Source organism: Lissotriton vulgaris, chromosome 4_1 (genome assembly GCF_964263255.1).
Source record: "Lissotriton vulgaris chromosome 4_1, aLisVul1.2, whole genome shotgun sequence".
In the NCBI taxonomy this organism is placed as follows: domain Eukaryota; kingdom Metazoa; phylum Chordata; class Amphibia; order Caudata; family Salamandridae; genus Lissotriton; species Lissotriton vulgaris.
In genome coordinates this window covers 467,492,299-467,509,183 of record NC_141691.1, presented here as the reverse complement: position 1 = coordinate 467,509,183, position 16,885 = coordinate 467,492,299, and the positions used below count along the sequence as shown (strand labels likewise).

General features: G+C 43.2%; 1 pseudogene; it reads right to left on the bottom strand.

The window, feature by feature from the left end:
• Positions 1 to 9,695: 9,695 nt before the first annotated feature.
• Positions 9,696 to 9,814, bottom strand: LOC147718850 (5S ribosomal RNA; annotated as a pseudogene).
• Positions 9,815 to 16,885: the final 7,071 nt, after the last annotated feature.

Genomic DNA, 16,885 nt, shown 5'->3' with positions numbered 1-16,885 from the left:
ACCCTGAAACCTGACAAAACCCCTTCACCAACAAACTAAAAACTGACCCTGAAACCTAAAAATACCCCTTTACCCACAAACTAAAAACTGACCCTGAAACCTGACAAAACCCCTTCACCAACAAACTAAAAACTGACCCAGAAACCTAAAAATACCCCTTTACCCACAAACTGAAAACTGACTCTGAAACCTCAGAAAACTCCTTTACCCACAAACTAAAAACTGACCCAGAAACCTAAAAATACCCCTTTACCCACAAACTGAAAACTGACTCTGAAACCTCACAAAACCCCTTTACCCACAAACTAAAAACTGACCCAAAAACATAAAAATACCCCTTTACCCACAAACCAAAAACATACCCTGAACACTTAAAATACCCCTTTGCACATACACAAAAAACAGACCCTAAACGCACAAAATGTACTTTTGATAAAACTACCCACCCTGATCTACTATAAACTCTACATCCCACTCCTAAAAATATGATACATTTATTTATTTAATATCTACTACATTATATATTTATGATTCTTTTTACTACATACACAAAATACCTCAATTTAGAACAACAACCTAATACTGTTCATAATTTCGTATTAAAATAATATTTATATAAAATTTCGAATCGAAACTAAAATGAAATACAAGGCGAAATTTTTACTTCTATGATTCGAGTATACTTTGTTTATACACTACCCACTCTTATCCCCTTGAAAATATACATCCCACTCATATCATAATTAGTCAAATATTTTTTGAAAATATATGAAAATAGTATAATTACAAATATATTTTAGTACATAGACAACAGCAAACTTAAAAAATAAGTACTATATTAGAATAAAATCGATATCATTTCGCAAAAATCGAAATATTAATTTCAATTTTAGAAATTTCGCAAATTTATATGAAATTGCGAAAATTTAATTTATATAATTACCCTATATATTTTTAAAACACTACCCACCCTTATCCCCTATAAACTCTACATCCCGCTCCTAAATTTATAGTACAAATATTATAAAAACTTAATGTAATATTTTAATATTTATAATTCTTTTTTGTACATACAAAAAATGTATTCATAATGTTTAATGTACTCCCTAAATTTCAATCAAATTTCGACTACTCCCAAAAAATTTATTTAAATATCGAAATTTTGAAATCTAAAGGAAATGCGAAATTTACAATTTTACAATTTCACTATACTTTTTTTAAAACACTACCCACCCTTATCCCCTATAAACTCTACATCCCGCTCCTAACATTAATATACAATAATTTAGTTAAAAAATAAATATTTAGATATATTTAAACAATTTAATAATATATATCCAAAATCAAAGAACAAATAATTTAACAATACTCAATAATTTTATATAAAATTTCGCTTTTATAAATATTTTGATTAAAATTTCGCAAATTTATAAATTTACTTCAAATGCGAAATTTATTATTCCATATTTACACTATACTTTTTTAATACACTACCCACCCTTATCCCCTATAAAGTCTACATCCCGCTCCTAGACTTCTAACTAAAAATAAAAAAATTACATGTAAAAATTATCTTATATATAAACAACATTTAAATAAATCATTACTTAACATACTTTAAAACATCACTTTTACATATCGATATTTTTGACAATTGATATTTTCAGCATCGATATTACTGATTTCGAAATTCATGTCTTCGATATTTTTGACACACACATAAATCGATATTTTCTACGACGATATTTTTGTTTTCGAAATTTCTTACCATCGATATTTTGGACTCGATATTATGGTACATCGACATTAACAACTCGATATTTTGACTGTCTACCAGTTTTAAATGCTCACATGTTGGCTACAGTATGTTTTCACACCAGGGACATATATGCAAAAAATATCCAGCTGACAGGGGCATCACTGAGCTTAAAATGCTGGCACGATGAATGAAAGTTAATTTCCACTCATTTTTCAAAATTCAGTATAATGTATGATTTTTGATAACATCAGTGACTAGTACACAGGATGGACTGGATTATCAATAGCACCACCACAGAACATTCCTGAGACTACATCAGGCTCAATAAGGTGGCCGGGTGCTGCCTGCTCCAGCTGAAGGGGACCACGAACTACAGACTGGGTGGGTAGCCTAGCATTTCTGCTAGAGTTGTTTGCTTTGAGCTATAAGAAGGACAGGCGGCATAAGCCTCTGCCTTAGCAGCTTTGTACCTGGTTCACTTTAGTTGTACTACCCATGAGGGGGAAGGGTCTGAGCCCCTTCTAAGTACTGGTTTTCCAGGCATGTGTTCAGCGGGTCAACACTTCAACTGTTCATAATTAAAACAGCACAAAGAATAGGGTGCCTGGGGCAGAAATTAGCTCAAGTGAGGGGGGTGGGTGGGTCCCAGGCAAGCCCCTCCCCATAATTTATCAACAATCTGAGTTTGACCCCACCCTGAGGTTCATCAATAAACTGCTACCATTTCCTTTTTTTTTTTTGCTGTCATCCTACAGCATCATTGTGGAAGTGTGCCTGCATTGTAGAAAGGAATGTTTTGTGCAGGAAGGGCCACCTTCCGTCACAAAAATAATCCTTTGAAGCTATTTCCGCTTTCACCCCGGAAAGGGTCTTTCTGGGCCCCCCACACAAGGGTTAAGGCACCAGCGTATACCTACCTGTCCCCATTACATTCATTTTTAAAGCTTTTGCAGGATAGGGAACCAAGTACCTGAATTATGTAATGGCTGCCATAACATTTCTGTTCATGTTGTGGCCAGCAAGTAAAAGCTCGAGCTCCTACGGAATCCCTCACTCATGCAGAAGCTGGGTGGCTGAAGGAAAAAAGCCCCCTCAGCCAATTGGGAGTATCACAAGAGTCCTGCAAACCCAACTGTCCAGATATGCAATTTCTTTGACCTTTAATTTCTACCGAACGGATTTACACCAATTCACAAAATGCTAATTTTCTGCACCAAGATCTAGCTTTATGCCAAATGTGGTGTGGTTCGTGGTATCACTGTATAATGTTTCAATAGAAAGTGCATGGAGATTTTGAGTTTTGGGAACCCCTTTTTTTACCCCCGATTTAAAACCTCAAAGATTTCTGGGAATACGCTTAAAAAGTATATTTCATGAAGATTCATCAAACATCACCAATTTACTAGCAAACCAAACTATCCATTGCCTATGGTACTGTGTAAGATATACATTTTTATTTAATTAAAATTACAACTTTTAATAAAATGCTTAATAGAAAAAAGTAGACATTCACGCACATATTTTTTTCTTTTTCAAATGGGTATAGACTAAATGTGTTTTTGTTGTGTTGAATAACATTCAATGCATCTCCAGTGGCTCCATTCTCTTCAAGGTAGTCAGTTCTGCTCAGTTACCAGACATTTGAGAAATGTTATATTGGCATTAATAATTTTAGTTGCAATAAACCTGGATATAATGCCCAGTTGAGAGCCTTCCAAGTCAAAAGTGATTGAAATACAAAAGTATCGAAGAACCAATCGTCATAATACAACTGCACAGGCTTCAAACAATGGGTCATATTTGTCAGTGTTGCATACATTGCAACGCAGCAAGCCAGGGCAGGAAGGGGACACATTATATGGTGCATTCCTGTCCTTTCCTGGTGCTGTTACACTTTTGGCTGCCTAGTGCCAACGCAGGAACCCTTGCATCATATTGGAAGGATGCCTGCATTGTACGCAAGATTGTTTTTGTGTACGAAGGTATACCTTCCTCCACAAAAGCAATCTTTTGATACTACGTCCTCTTTATATGAGTGCTGCAGTATGCAGCATATGTAGTAAGAGGAAAAAAATGAGGAGAAAGATCTTTATTACTCCCTGTTAAGCCTCACCTGACAAGGTGTAGCATTTTGATGCATTCCGAGGTCTACCACTAATGGTAAATCTGGAAATTTGTACCAGAATTCTTGGATGGATATGTGGGAACACACACACCTCCACTAATGGAAAGCGTCCCTACTACAGAGCTATGCAAGGTAGTACTCTAGGGGCTAGATGTAGGTAGGCTTTTACCGGTCGGTAACGTCCGAATTCGGCCATTATCGACCGATAATAGCCATTTCCTATGTAGGAGGCTTTTTTACCGATTCGGTAAATAACGAATCGGTATTTACCGATTCAGTATTTACTGAATCATCATTTACAGATTCGGTATTTACCAAATCGGTAAATGAGATGTAGGAAGCACTGTAAGCAGTGCTTTTGGGCTTTAAGGATTCGTTATTTACCACCAACTATTAGTTGGTGGCAAATAACGAATTCCTATGTAAATGCAAATATGTGCATTTACACCTGTGCCATGTGACAGACATACATGCCCTTAGGGCATGTATGTGTGCCACATGGCACACAAGCACTAATCAGGGGTGATGCAGGGTGTCAAAGTGACACCCTGCCAAGCTTGACTTTTTTCCAATTTTATCGAATTGGTATTTACCGATTCGGTAATTGACATTTAATGAATCATAACGATTCGTAATTTTTACCGAATATTTACCTACATAGGATTTACTGATTCTAAAATACCGAATCGGTAAAATTCGGTATTTTAGAATCGGTAAAACCTATTTACCTACATCTAGCCCTAGATTTGTAAAACCATGCAGGGCCACGCAAGGTAGCCTCACGCTGCCTGCTAAATCTCCACTAGGTTTTGTGAAGCAGCGACTGCTGCCAAAATGAAAGGGTAGGGCAGAGCGGGGGCAAGTTATTTTATGCCCTTATTTGCTTCTCCTGCTGCAGATCTGTCTGCCGGATGCCTCATTGCTCCTTTCTTCCAGAAGTCCCTGGGTGAGCACAAGCTCCCAAACTCCCCCCCCCCAATTTAGGTGCTGCTCTCATGCTGTGAGAGCAGTGCTTGAATTAGTCTAGGTGCTCACGAAGGAACTGGTAGCCTGTAAATTCCAAGTGTGCTTGTGTGTTTGGCAGGCCTAAAACGGCTGGCCAAACTGACATGAGCACTTAGGGGCCAATTACGATGTCATTCGTAAGGGCATCGAATGGGTTTAAGTATTGCAAAATTAGATTCGGAACCCTTATTTCCAAACAAATCATACATATTTCCCAATGACTGATTACGAGACACGGAAACCGTTTGGGTAGTCCGAATCGGTTCTGAAAGGCATTTGGACAGCCTGAGTCTTTTGGAGCTGAATCGTACAGCTCTATGTTCACGGTATTCGGATGAGCGATTACGATGACCGGGGCCCGTTGCAAGCCCCCTTCACCTGCAGACATCTGATTGGTGCCTGTGGGGGTACCCAAGGGACCCCTCTTCCCAACCATGCACAATGTGGCAGGCACTATGGGGTGCTCACCACAAGGTACAAGGTTTTCCCCAGCCACTCCTTTTTTTCAATTGGAGCCTATGTTCTCGTTCGGAACACTGACTCCCATTGAAGTCAATGCGAATCCGACCGAACGATGTTGGTAAGCATCGAAATCGGTCGTTTGGAGTCGCATGACCCGATTCATTTGGAAACGATTCCGAGACCAATTTGTTAGGAACAGTTTCCGAACGACATAGTAATCAGCCCCCTAGAAGTGCCCTGCACTCCTCCTCCTTGTCCCTGGCTAGTGTCTAGAAGATTGCTTTGCCCTGCTACAGACTCAACAGCATTGTCTGCCAGTGAAAAATTCAATGATAATAACATTGTTTTGTTATTGTTTTATTTTTAATTCTCAGTGGAGAGAAATTCCTGCTCCATTGCTGTGGCGCCACCTCTGGTTTTGTGTCACCATTGAGCCCCCTTGTGAGGTGCAAGGGCGACGCAAAACGTTTATAAATATGCCCCAATGTGATGTGCTTTTAGTTTATTATGCTATATTAATTTGACAGTCACTATAATACAATATGAAAAATATAAAACAAGCACTTGAAAAAGGTTTACCAACATTCTTTTGTGTCAATATTTTGAACAATTTTTATGGAGCATATTTAATGTCACCTACAATAAATGTTAGAGAAAAAAATCAAATTACTTTTAATCACACCCATGAACTGATTGACAGAGGAATACTTCAAGGATAAGACGCTGCTAACACTACTAGTTACAGTTCTATTAGACCTTTTTATCATTATCTATGTTTGTAGCCTTTGAAACAATTTGCCAGATACTAAACATGCCAACCTTAACAGAAAACATGGATGATCTCCAAGAACCGTTGAACAGGAGATTGAGAGAAAGGAGATTTGCATTAATTTCAATAAAGCTGCCTTTTCCCTTGCTTAAAGTAGCTCTAGCGTGCGTGCATAAATTCTATTTAAACAATGCATATCTATTTTAGATCAATCACCTGGATTAAAATGCATTGCGTGTGTCAGCACATCACTTTCAATTAATACCAAATGCAACCTTTCTAATAATAGGGCGTCCTTTATTCTGACATAGAATATTCAAAGCATTGATTTGAAAACACCTGCAGAGGCACATGCAGCCTCAAGAAGGCTGGGCCAGCACAGCAGCGTTGACCACGTGCATGTGGATCATGTTTTTTAATACATGACTGTCTAGAGATTCTGAAGCTGGATGTAAACATTGCCCATGAAGAAGTAGTATACCACTGGGTAGAAGGACGTGGCTCATTAAAACGAACATTTGAATTACTTGTATTTGGATGATTAACATTTTTGCAAACTAGAAATATATACTGCATGGTGCAGCACGAAATGGAATGTGTGGGTGCACATCAACATTGTACTTTTGTTTATTGGATTGCGAACATCCAACGTGCCAGTTGTTTCTTTTTACGTGCTTCAGACAATAGGATAAGGGAACTCTTCGGGTAATAAAGGTGAACGCGTGTCACCATTGTCATAGAAATTACTTGCATTTCACCTGCCTCTTTTCAGGTTATCAGTCATAGTAATAAAGGTAAGGGCTTAAGTTGCGCAGATGGTTGTTAATGGTCTCTAACAAGCACTTTATTTTGCGAGGACATTGGTATTCATTGAAAAAATAAATGTTAAATAGGTGTTGTAGTTAGGTAAAAATGACAGTTAAACATACCATTTTCAGCTAACAAAACTTCTGGAATATTGGAATTCACCAGTTAACAATCTCAAGTAACTATAGCTAATGCCCTAATGGAACCATAACCCAGGCACCCTCCATGCGCAGTTTTGTCATCAATCATATAATTTCAAGTGTTGCATTGATGTTAGCAATGATATCATAGGTCATGTAATGCCCCGGTTACTTACCGGTAATCTTCATTACTCCGAGTATAGTCTTCCTCGCCACATGACTTACATAGTGAGCTTCAGCTCCACGACAGAACCCTCCAAAGTAAAAAAAAGCCTCCCACCCCCTCCCAACATGGCCGACCAGTCACACCTGACCTCTATAAGAGGCGGGCCGGCCCAACCAACAGCCTGAACTACCAAGCAAACAATGAAGCCGACAGCCAGACAGGGAGGGGGGGAGGGAACTCATGTGGCGAGGAAGACTATACTCGGAGTAATGAAGATTACCGGTAAGTAACCGGGGCATTACCTCCTCGTTAGTCTTCCTCGCCACATGACTTACATAGTGAGCAAATACCCAAGCAAAAAAGGCTTCATTGACCACCATAAGAACAACACCATACGGTGATGCAGATAAACCAACACAAGGTTTATTCAGTACAATGCAAAGAAAAACAGGAATTACAGCAAACCTGAATCAAGACATAAAGAAAAGGCCATCAAGGAGCCACAGCTCCCGCACACAGAACGGCCCCAGCGAAGTCCCCAGGGACAGAACCACCCAAGACAACGCGATAGAGTCCCAGGAACATGTGGGGGGACGACCTGTCCGGCAAAACCCGCAAGAAGGGAGGGGAGAGGAGGAACGACCCCAGCTCGCCCATCCGCCCAGCAGACACCACTGCCCCCAGGAAAACCACCTCAAAGGTGAGGAACCGCAAGGCCACCGAGGCCAGGGGCTCAAAGGGAGGACCCTGAAGTGCACGTAGAACGAGAGGGAGATCCCAAGGGGGAGACAGGCAGAGCGTCCGAGGGCGACGGAGAAAACAACTCCGGAGCAAACGAGCCACCAGTGAATCCAGCCCGTCGAAAACCGGACTGCGGAAGGCCCGCAAGGCCGCCCACTGGGCCCTCAGGGAAGAAGGGGCCAAGCCCAAGGAAAAACCCCTTAGCCAGGAGATCCAAGACCCACAAGGGATCCACAAAGGCGGGGTCAGCACCCAGCCGACCGCACCAACGCGAGAGAGAAGCCCAGTGCCGGGCATAGGAAGATAAGGTGGAAGACCTGCGAGAGCCCTGCAGCAAATCCACAACCCCAGAAGAACAACACCGAGCAAGCAGCGTCACCCGCTCAAGAGCCAGGCCTGCAGATGGAGCCGGCGCAACACCGACTCCAGGAGCGGGGGGCCCTTCAACGGAAAAAGGGCAGATCCGGGATAGGCCAGTAGGCCAGAACCGCCAGCTCGCAAAGGAGAGGGGACCAGGGGCGGCGGACCCAGCCGGGAACCACCAGAAGCACCCTGGCTCTGTCCAAGCGAATCGTGCAGAGGACCCGGGGAATCAGTGGGAATGGGGGAAATGTGTACAGCAGACCTGAAGGCCAGGCGAATGACAGAGCATCCACCCGCCATACCCCCGGAACCGGGAGGAGAGAGACGAACCTGGGCAGAAGGGCCGAGTCCCCGTCCGCGAACAGATCTACCAGAGGCAGACCGAAGCGAGACACCAGGCGTTGAAACACCACCGGGGTCAGGGAGAGACAAGGCAACGAAGGAAAGATCCGACTCAGTCGAACCGCCTCCACATTGTCGGACCCTGGGAGATAGACAGCCTGAAGAGACAGGACCGATGACACCGCCCAAGACACCAACTTTTGAGTCAAAAAACCAAAGGGAGCGAACCCCGCACCCCCCCAGATGGTTGACAAATCTCCTCACAACCCGGTAGTCCGTCCAGACCAAGACATGGCGACCCCGTAGAGAAGGAACAAAAGCGACGGCAGGCCAGGCAGACTGCCACAACTCCCGACAGATCGAGGAGCAGAGTGCCGGCAGGTGAATCCCGGAATCGACCCAGCGACCCTCCCCTCCAGGACGGGGAAACCAAGGAGGCAAGACCCCCGGGGAGGCGAGACCCCTTGAAGGCTGTAACCAGGCCCGACCCTGCAAAACTTCCAAGAGCAGGCGAGATCAGGTGCTAACAGTGAGGGACGGCCGCAGATCACACCAACCAGCCAACCCCACACCGAACGAAGCAGAGGGGTGGACCGGGCCCAGGCACACGACCCCCGAAGGAGGACAGGCCCCAGACGGGCACAGAAGGGACCACCGTACATAGAGAAGGGAGCTGAGGGAGGGGAGTGCACAGCCCACACCCATGGGCCAGACCGCAAGCCCAGCGGAAGCACCCGTAACTGAGAGTGGAGACCACCAATCGCAGAACCGGAAAAAACCATCCGGCCACTCAGACCAACCCATGGGACACGGAAGGAAGGAGACCAGAGAAAAGCAGAAAAGCCGCCGAGAGCCAAACCGAACACAAAAGAGCGGAATGGCGGGATACCTTGGCCGAAAACCTCCCAGAAACCTTCCAGAGCAGACAAAGGAAGGAGCAGATGTCCGAACCCCCCGAGAAGGCGGGACCCCGAGGAAGGCCCGCAGGACCAGCAAGACCTGCACACCGGCCAGCAAGCCTACAGCACCTGGCATTCCCAGGCGCTCTCCCATCCAGGTACTAACCAGGCCCGACCCTGCTTAACTTCTGAGATCAGACGAGATCAGGTGCTTTTAGGGTGGTATGACCGCATTTCCGAAAAGCCCAAGACCCGAGACAGACACGTCCCAAGCCGGGACGAAACTGTTGCGTGTTTATCTAGGTTCCTGATCGATACTGTGACCTTATGCCCCTATTCGGCTATAAATCCATTTATTCCCTATATTGGCATAACCGTTCAAGTGCGATTTTCAGAAAAGTCATCTCTGGCCTCACACGAACAGAGCCACATTCCAGCATAGTTCTCTGCCACTTCCTTTGCGACCAATTAGTGCAATGACAGAGCAGAAGTCACTATCTGATATTCCTAGATTAACACTCCGAGTTCTTCAACAAGATAAAAACTCAGCAAACCTGGAAATCCCCGCTTGCTGTGTTTTGATTAGTAATGGAACTCTAATGAGCAACTGATAACTATCACTTCCTAGTGACATCTTTAATTGACGTCTTATGTCCAGCAAACTTGCGTCAAACCCGGCACCTGTCAGGTATAAATATTACCAACGTTGCCTTAAGCAATGTGAGCTGTTGTACTGTTGCTAGCTGTCTGCAAGACCCCGTGTTGGTGAAGCTAGCACCCTGTCGCTGCAGCCTGCTGTCCCTGTGGTGGTGAAGCTACTGATACCATTATCGCTGCTAAAGCGCGAACGATGGTGCAGTACGCTTAGGAGCTGAACAGCCGTCCCTCTGCGAAGACATCCAGCAGATTCCAGCTGCCCGCGGACGCTGTCCCCCCTCCTTCCTCGACGCGCTGAAGAAGAGCCGCTGCCTTTCTCATGCAGAGAAATCCAGCTCCGGCGTTTCCGGTCTACCCTCGCGGGTGACTGGGATATCGAGAGTGACCCCTGAAGGAGATACCAAACCTCCATCATTCTATTCAGAGGTATGGTGTTGACTAAACCCTTAGACGAGAATTCTTGAAGCAAACTTTGGCAAAACCAACTTAACTTAAAGCTACTTACTTACTCCCCTTCCACGTGTTAGGCTTAGGTCAGGCACACTGGGGTAGGCTTAGTTAGAAGCACCAGTTGAGTATGTTAGCCTAATGTATATATGAATGCATATATGTTTTATTACTTTTAAACCATTGTATGGCTAAGAAACCATATCAATGCTTTTACAGTTCTATTTCGCAATACTTATCTTACTGTACGTACTTTTTATCATAACAAGTCTTGCAATTGTGGCAATACATTTCTCTTGTACGAGAAGAAAGACTGTTCAATAAATGTTAACCTTTTATTGACAAACGCCCGTCTCTCTATTCTCTACATCTTGTGAAAGTAAACTGCACTAGACTGACTGAGTGAAATACATGTCTATTGTTTCACACGACACTAGAGATTGACTCTTGATCTGAGGAGCAAAGTTGTCATGTTGCACGGTTGTTGGAAAACTGAATCCCTTCTTGTCTGTGCCAGGGAAGCTGATCACTTCCCATGCAGAGAAGAAAGTTTCCAGTGACCTCTGAGCTAGTTGGTAACACACCCAATCAAGTTTAGCATAGTCAGTGGAGGCCTGGAATATCCGCAGTTCCACGTCGATACTACTGTTTATGTTATTCCAATGCGCAGGGCCTAGTGGGAAACTAGGAACTACACTACATGGCGCCCAACATTTGGTAAGGCGATAAACTAACGCAAGACGTTAGAGTAACTCAGTCGTGCATATTTCACACAGACCCCTTTCTCCCGTAAATACTCCAATAGACGTCTGGAGTGGGTGAAAGGTTAAAATCCGCCCGACCTTAGTAGGAAGAGATTCCTATGTAAAGCTCTGGTTTATTCAACGTTGAAGGATACAGTGTTCCAAAATATTGTGCACCTAATCTTTGTCTCCTTGGAGACCTACTCTGCAAAGCCTGCATTTTTATAAAATGTCAGACAGTGAAGAAGAAAGGGAAGCAGTTAGACTGGCAACCCCACTAATAGAGGAAGACACGAGTCTCCTAGAAGCAGACCCGGATGCTATTATCATCCCGGTCCACTTAAGAAGATCTATAACGTTAAAACTTATAGAGAACGGACTGACACCACAAGGTGGTACAGTAATTTTCGTGATAGAGGCTCACGAGTATCGGCAGACAGAGGTATTCTATTCATGGATAAACTTTCCAGCGGTAAACGCTAGAACAAAAGAGTTTCACTATTACAAAATAGAGAAACCTCCGGAAGAGTACGCTCCTTTCAAGGAGATTGAAATTCCACTTAAATTTCAAGAGCACCTGCTCTGGTTTAATGGTGCCCTAAAACACAATGATCACATTACCAGGCTCGGTCCACTAGGTAGACCAGGAGCAACGTGGCCGGTTCTAGCCAGCTACACACCACATCCTGACATTGTAAAAATGTCTAAGGAAGAGCTGTTAGTACAGCTAAACACATTAATAAAAATACATAGGCAATTAGTCCAATATGTAATGCGGACTGCAACAGTCCAACCAGCTGTTAATACACCACAGCTGACCCCTCATCAGGGGAACACAAATAAAATTACACCACAGAACATACAGTCATGTCTTGGTAAAACACCCGTAAAACGGGAACAAATTCCTTTCTGGTTAGCACAGAAAATCACTCAAATAGAGGCAGTATTTCCTGATACTACCCCTATAGAGAAACACAGAATCTTGACCATCTGCCTTCCAATGGGAATTGCACCACACGTGGAGGACTGCGACACTTGGGGTACAGTCTTTGCTTCCATTTACACAAAAACACACGGTGTTCCGTCTATGGCAGTAATACCAGAAGTGCTAAAACAGATTCAGAATGAATACGGTCCAGAGCCCGCTTTAACTCTTGGTATGAAATTACTGAAAGACTTCAAGCAGGTCTCGGCTATATTATTAGCCAATATAAGAGGAGAAGCAGCATCTGTGGCGATCCGCCAGAAGTTGAAGGAAACAGATATAAAAGATCCTGTTGAGCTTGCAAAAATCATAGAAAAGTGCTATGAAGAATTAGGTAGAGACAGCTTGATGGGAAACCGGTAAAGCCCCAACTGCTCGAAAATCCTGAAAAATTATTTATTAAAAATTATTTAAACACTCCTAAAAAGAGCTGGGATGGAAATAAACAATCCACTCCCAAGGAAAAAGTTTTCCAGTCCAGAGGAGGGTCTCCTCGACGGAGGGAAAGAACTCCGACTCGAGAACGCCAGTCTCCCCAGAGGGAGCCCTCTGAGAAAAGATATAACCTTAGAAATAGGGATAATCTGAAAAAACCTGATAGATATCAAAGTATTGATACACGTCCCTCTCAATCTTTTCCACAGAATTCGGAAAGAAGAGGACGGTCAGACCCAGGAGAGCACACCAAGTCCAAAGACAAGGAACCTGCTCAAAATAAGAAATCTCAATTTCAGAAAAAGAAGGTAGCCAGTATTAGAGTAATCAACCATGCCGAGAATACTGAAGACACAGTTGAAAAACGGGGAGTGGGCATTGACAATGTTGGACAGTGCAGCAGAAATCAGTATAGCACGCAAGATCTTGATGAGTCATCTGGAGACAGTGGACACGAATGAATACATTCAGGTTGAAACTGCCGACACCAGACTTAGCGAGCCCCATAAAATATACGAAATAACATTGCGTATAGAGGGTGATAAGACTAGGAAAATTAAGGGTCTATTTTGGGATAAGCTCTCAAAAGGCTATGATATTCTGTTAGCTGAAAAAGATTGGCCCCCGGAGTTTGTCAGGGAGTGCCCTCGTGGCAAAGAAGTGATTATGCCTGCCTTCTTGAATCACATTCCGATTCACAAAAAATATACATATGCAAGGAAATGGGCAGTGGCCCAGGCACCTGCATTGTATAAAAATCATGTAGGATGGGATGAGGACTCACCTCCTCACAAAATCCAATTAAAAGGTGAACCAACTGCCCAACGGCAGTATCCCATAAAGCAAGAAGCTAAAAAACAGGTCAGGGAGATCTTAGATCAACTTGAGTACCAGGGGGTGATTGAAACATGCACCTCTCAAATGAACAATCCTTTGTTTCCTGTCTCCAAGCCAGACAATTCATATCGTCTAGTTTTAGACTACAGACATCTTAATACATGTTGCAAAACTTTTGCAGTACAAAACTCGCATAGTGCAGCCCTAATGAATAACATAGTTAGGAAAAAATATAAAACAACATTAGACATATCTAATGGTTTCTTTTGTCAAAACATTGCACCAGAAAGCAGATATTTGACCGCTTTCTCTGCATTTGGGTCGCAGGAAAAATTCTGTCGACTCCCACAGGGGTTCAAGAACAGCCCAGGACTATTCTCAGCTAGAGTAACAGAGTTACTACAAATATATGATGATGAAGCATTGTCTTACGTAGATGATATTTATCTCACAGACGACGACTTGGATACTCACTTGAAAAGAGTGAACACCATTATACTTGGGTTCGCAGCAGAGGGTTACAAATTCAACTTTAAAAAGTCTCGAATTGCCCATCTGACAGTACTATTTTTAGGGTACGAATTATCAAGTGAAGGGAAAAGCCTAGCGGACAACTTCTTAGAGAAGTGCGCTGTACTCCAAGCTCCAAAAACGCTGAAGAATTTACAATCCATTCTAGGTTTTCTGAATTTCGGAAGAACTTACATCCTAAATTACGCTGAGAGGATTAAACCTCTCTACGAACTAATTAAACCTGATTTTAAACAAATCAATTGGACTCAAAAACACACAGAAATTTTGAGATCACTGCAAACAGACATGTTAGCAAAAACTAAATTAGATACACGTGACAACACACGCGATCTTGTAATCAGAGTCATCCCAGGAAGATGCGGATTCACGTACCTGACCTCTAATGAGGGAGAAAAGGTACCAATTTCAATTAAATCTCACTTGTACACACAAGCAGAAAAGACATTCAGTCACACAGAAAGAACTGTGAAAGCAGTGCAAATCGCATTAGCAAATGAAAGAGAACTAGCACTCGGCAAACGGATTAATATCCTTACAGCGGAATCCGCCTTCGAAGCGCTATTCAGCGCAGTAAACCTGCCTACAGTGTCACTGGATCCGAAATGGATACAGTGTGTAGATTCTCTAGGAGCGGAAGATGTGAAATACTATTTCGCCCATCAATTTGAAGAACTGAATGATTTAAAGTATCAAGAAGAAGAATATCCTCTGCCAATCGAACTTCTGCCTCTCCCACAATACGCCTGTATAATCTATACAGATAGTTTTGTACAGCATTTCAATGTAGAGAGCAAATCCTACAATGCAGCATGTGCGATCATTAAAGGTCGTTGGCTGTGCGGTAAATTCAGACCGAAAGTAACAAAAACTGAATCTGTAAGAAACTGTTTGGTTCAGAGAACTGAAATCAGATCTTTAAAGATGGCGCTCGAAAATGCAGAACGTGAATTCCCGACACTTATCGTGTGCGATTCTCATTTTTGCGTCAACTCTTACAACAATAAGCTGCAGAGTTGGATCAAAAACGACTACAAAGATGACACAGGTGCCACAATAAAGCATAAAATGCTCTGGAAACAGGTAGCTCTTTTACACAAAGAACTACAAAAGACTCACGTGATTCACGCACAGAGTCTTCAACGTGATGGCGTTCACGTTGCAGGGAATTCATTGGCTAATACAGCCACAGCGGAAGCAACTAACCCGGCTTCCGTAGCCACAAAAAAGCGTACAGATAAATACATAGACGGGGAAACCATGCTGGCTGTAAAAACGACCGTAAAAGGCGACTGTGCAGCACTACCCGTAAACTATCCACTCAATTATGCATACATAATCGATGCAAACTCCGTTCCTTTTGCTCGAATCCCTGGAGTGGGGGACAGAGTGATTCCAAACACGAACAGGAGAATATTTTTAATAGCAGACGCACATATGGGTTTGGGTCTTAGGCACAGAGAGATCAAGGAATCACTGACTGAATTACAATCAGTATACTGGTGGCCGGGAATGAGTGTAGAACACCAAATATATGCAAACAACTGTGAAAACTGCAGTAGGGATCGCAGTAGCGAACCTTGCTACCGGCTACCAGTCAGAAAGAGCGTAACGCTGCCTGCACCCCATCCTGCGTCCTATTAATAGTTAAGGCTAAAAACACTTAAAAATGTGGCCCCAGCGCTCGGCTGACGCTAGAACGGTTATAAAAGATTTGCGAGTCTTTATCGGCACATACGCAATTACCACGTTCCATTCTGACCAGGGTCCTGCTTTCAGCTCTCGAGCTTATAAGGAGGCCATGGCTAGCATGGGAATTGGGTTGCGGTATTCTTGTCTGTCATACCCCGAAAGGGAATAGTGTGGTAGAAAGAAAAAACCGGGACATAAAGCAATCTATAACAGCAAAGGTATTAGGTTCAGGCGCTGGGTGGGTCAAACATTTAAAAAACTAGTCTTAACAACATGCCAAGAAATTCTCTAAAAGGTTTCAGCCCATACGAACTATTGTTCGGAATTAGAATGCGTATTCAGGACCTCGATAGTCAGATGTCAGTGGTACAAGAAGAAACAACGCACTTTGATGTAAAGGATCGTTTGGCTGTTTTACAGGAACTGAATGAAACAAGAAAATCCTTAAGCAACATAAAGTTAAAGCAACAGCCACCTACCACTGACGAGGCACCACCAGCAACAGCCCCAGCAAGGCCTGTCTGGATTCCAAAGATTGGGGATCTAGTCAGAGAAAAGATCGCGGTTAAGAAGGAATTTGGGCCTTCTTACAGAAAAGCAGTACCTGTCTTAGCAGTCACCGGAACAAGATCAGTTGTGCTACCGCCCCTTGCTGGTAAAAAGGAGAACAGAGTCGTGTCCATCGATCTGGTAAAACCACAAGCATGTGGCCTAAAATAAACAGTAGGCCCAGTGGACTCCCAAGAAACAACAGAATACCCAAACTTGCAACAATCCAAGAGGTTCAAACTGAAAGACTCATCACATTCGATCAGCCTGCAGTGCACAATGAAGGACTATACAATAATGCCATGGAACTCGTGCCTCTTGAGACACAGATTGAAACAGTTCATCAAGAAACAACACCAGTCTACAATGATGTGGCATCAGAAAGTGCTACCGAAAGACAGATTGAAAGAACAATCCCATCAATTGACAGA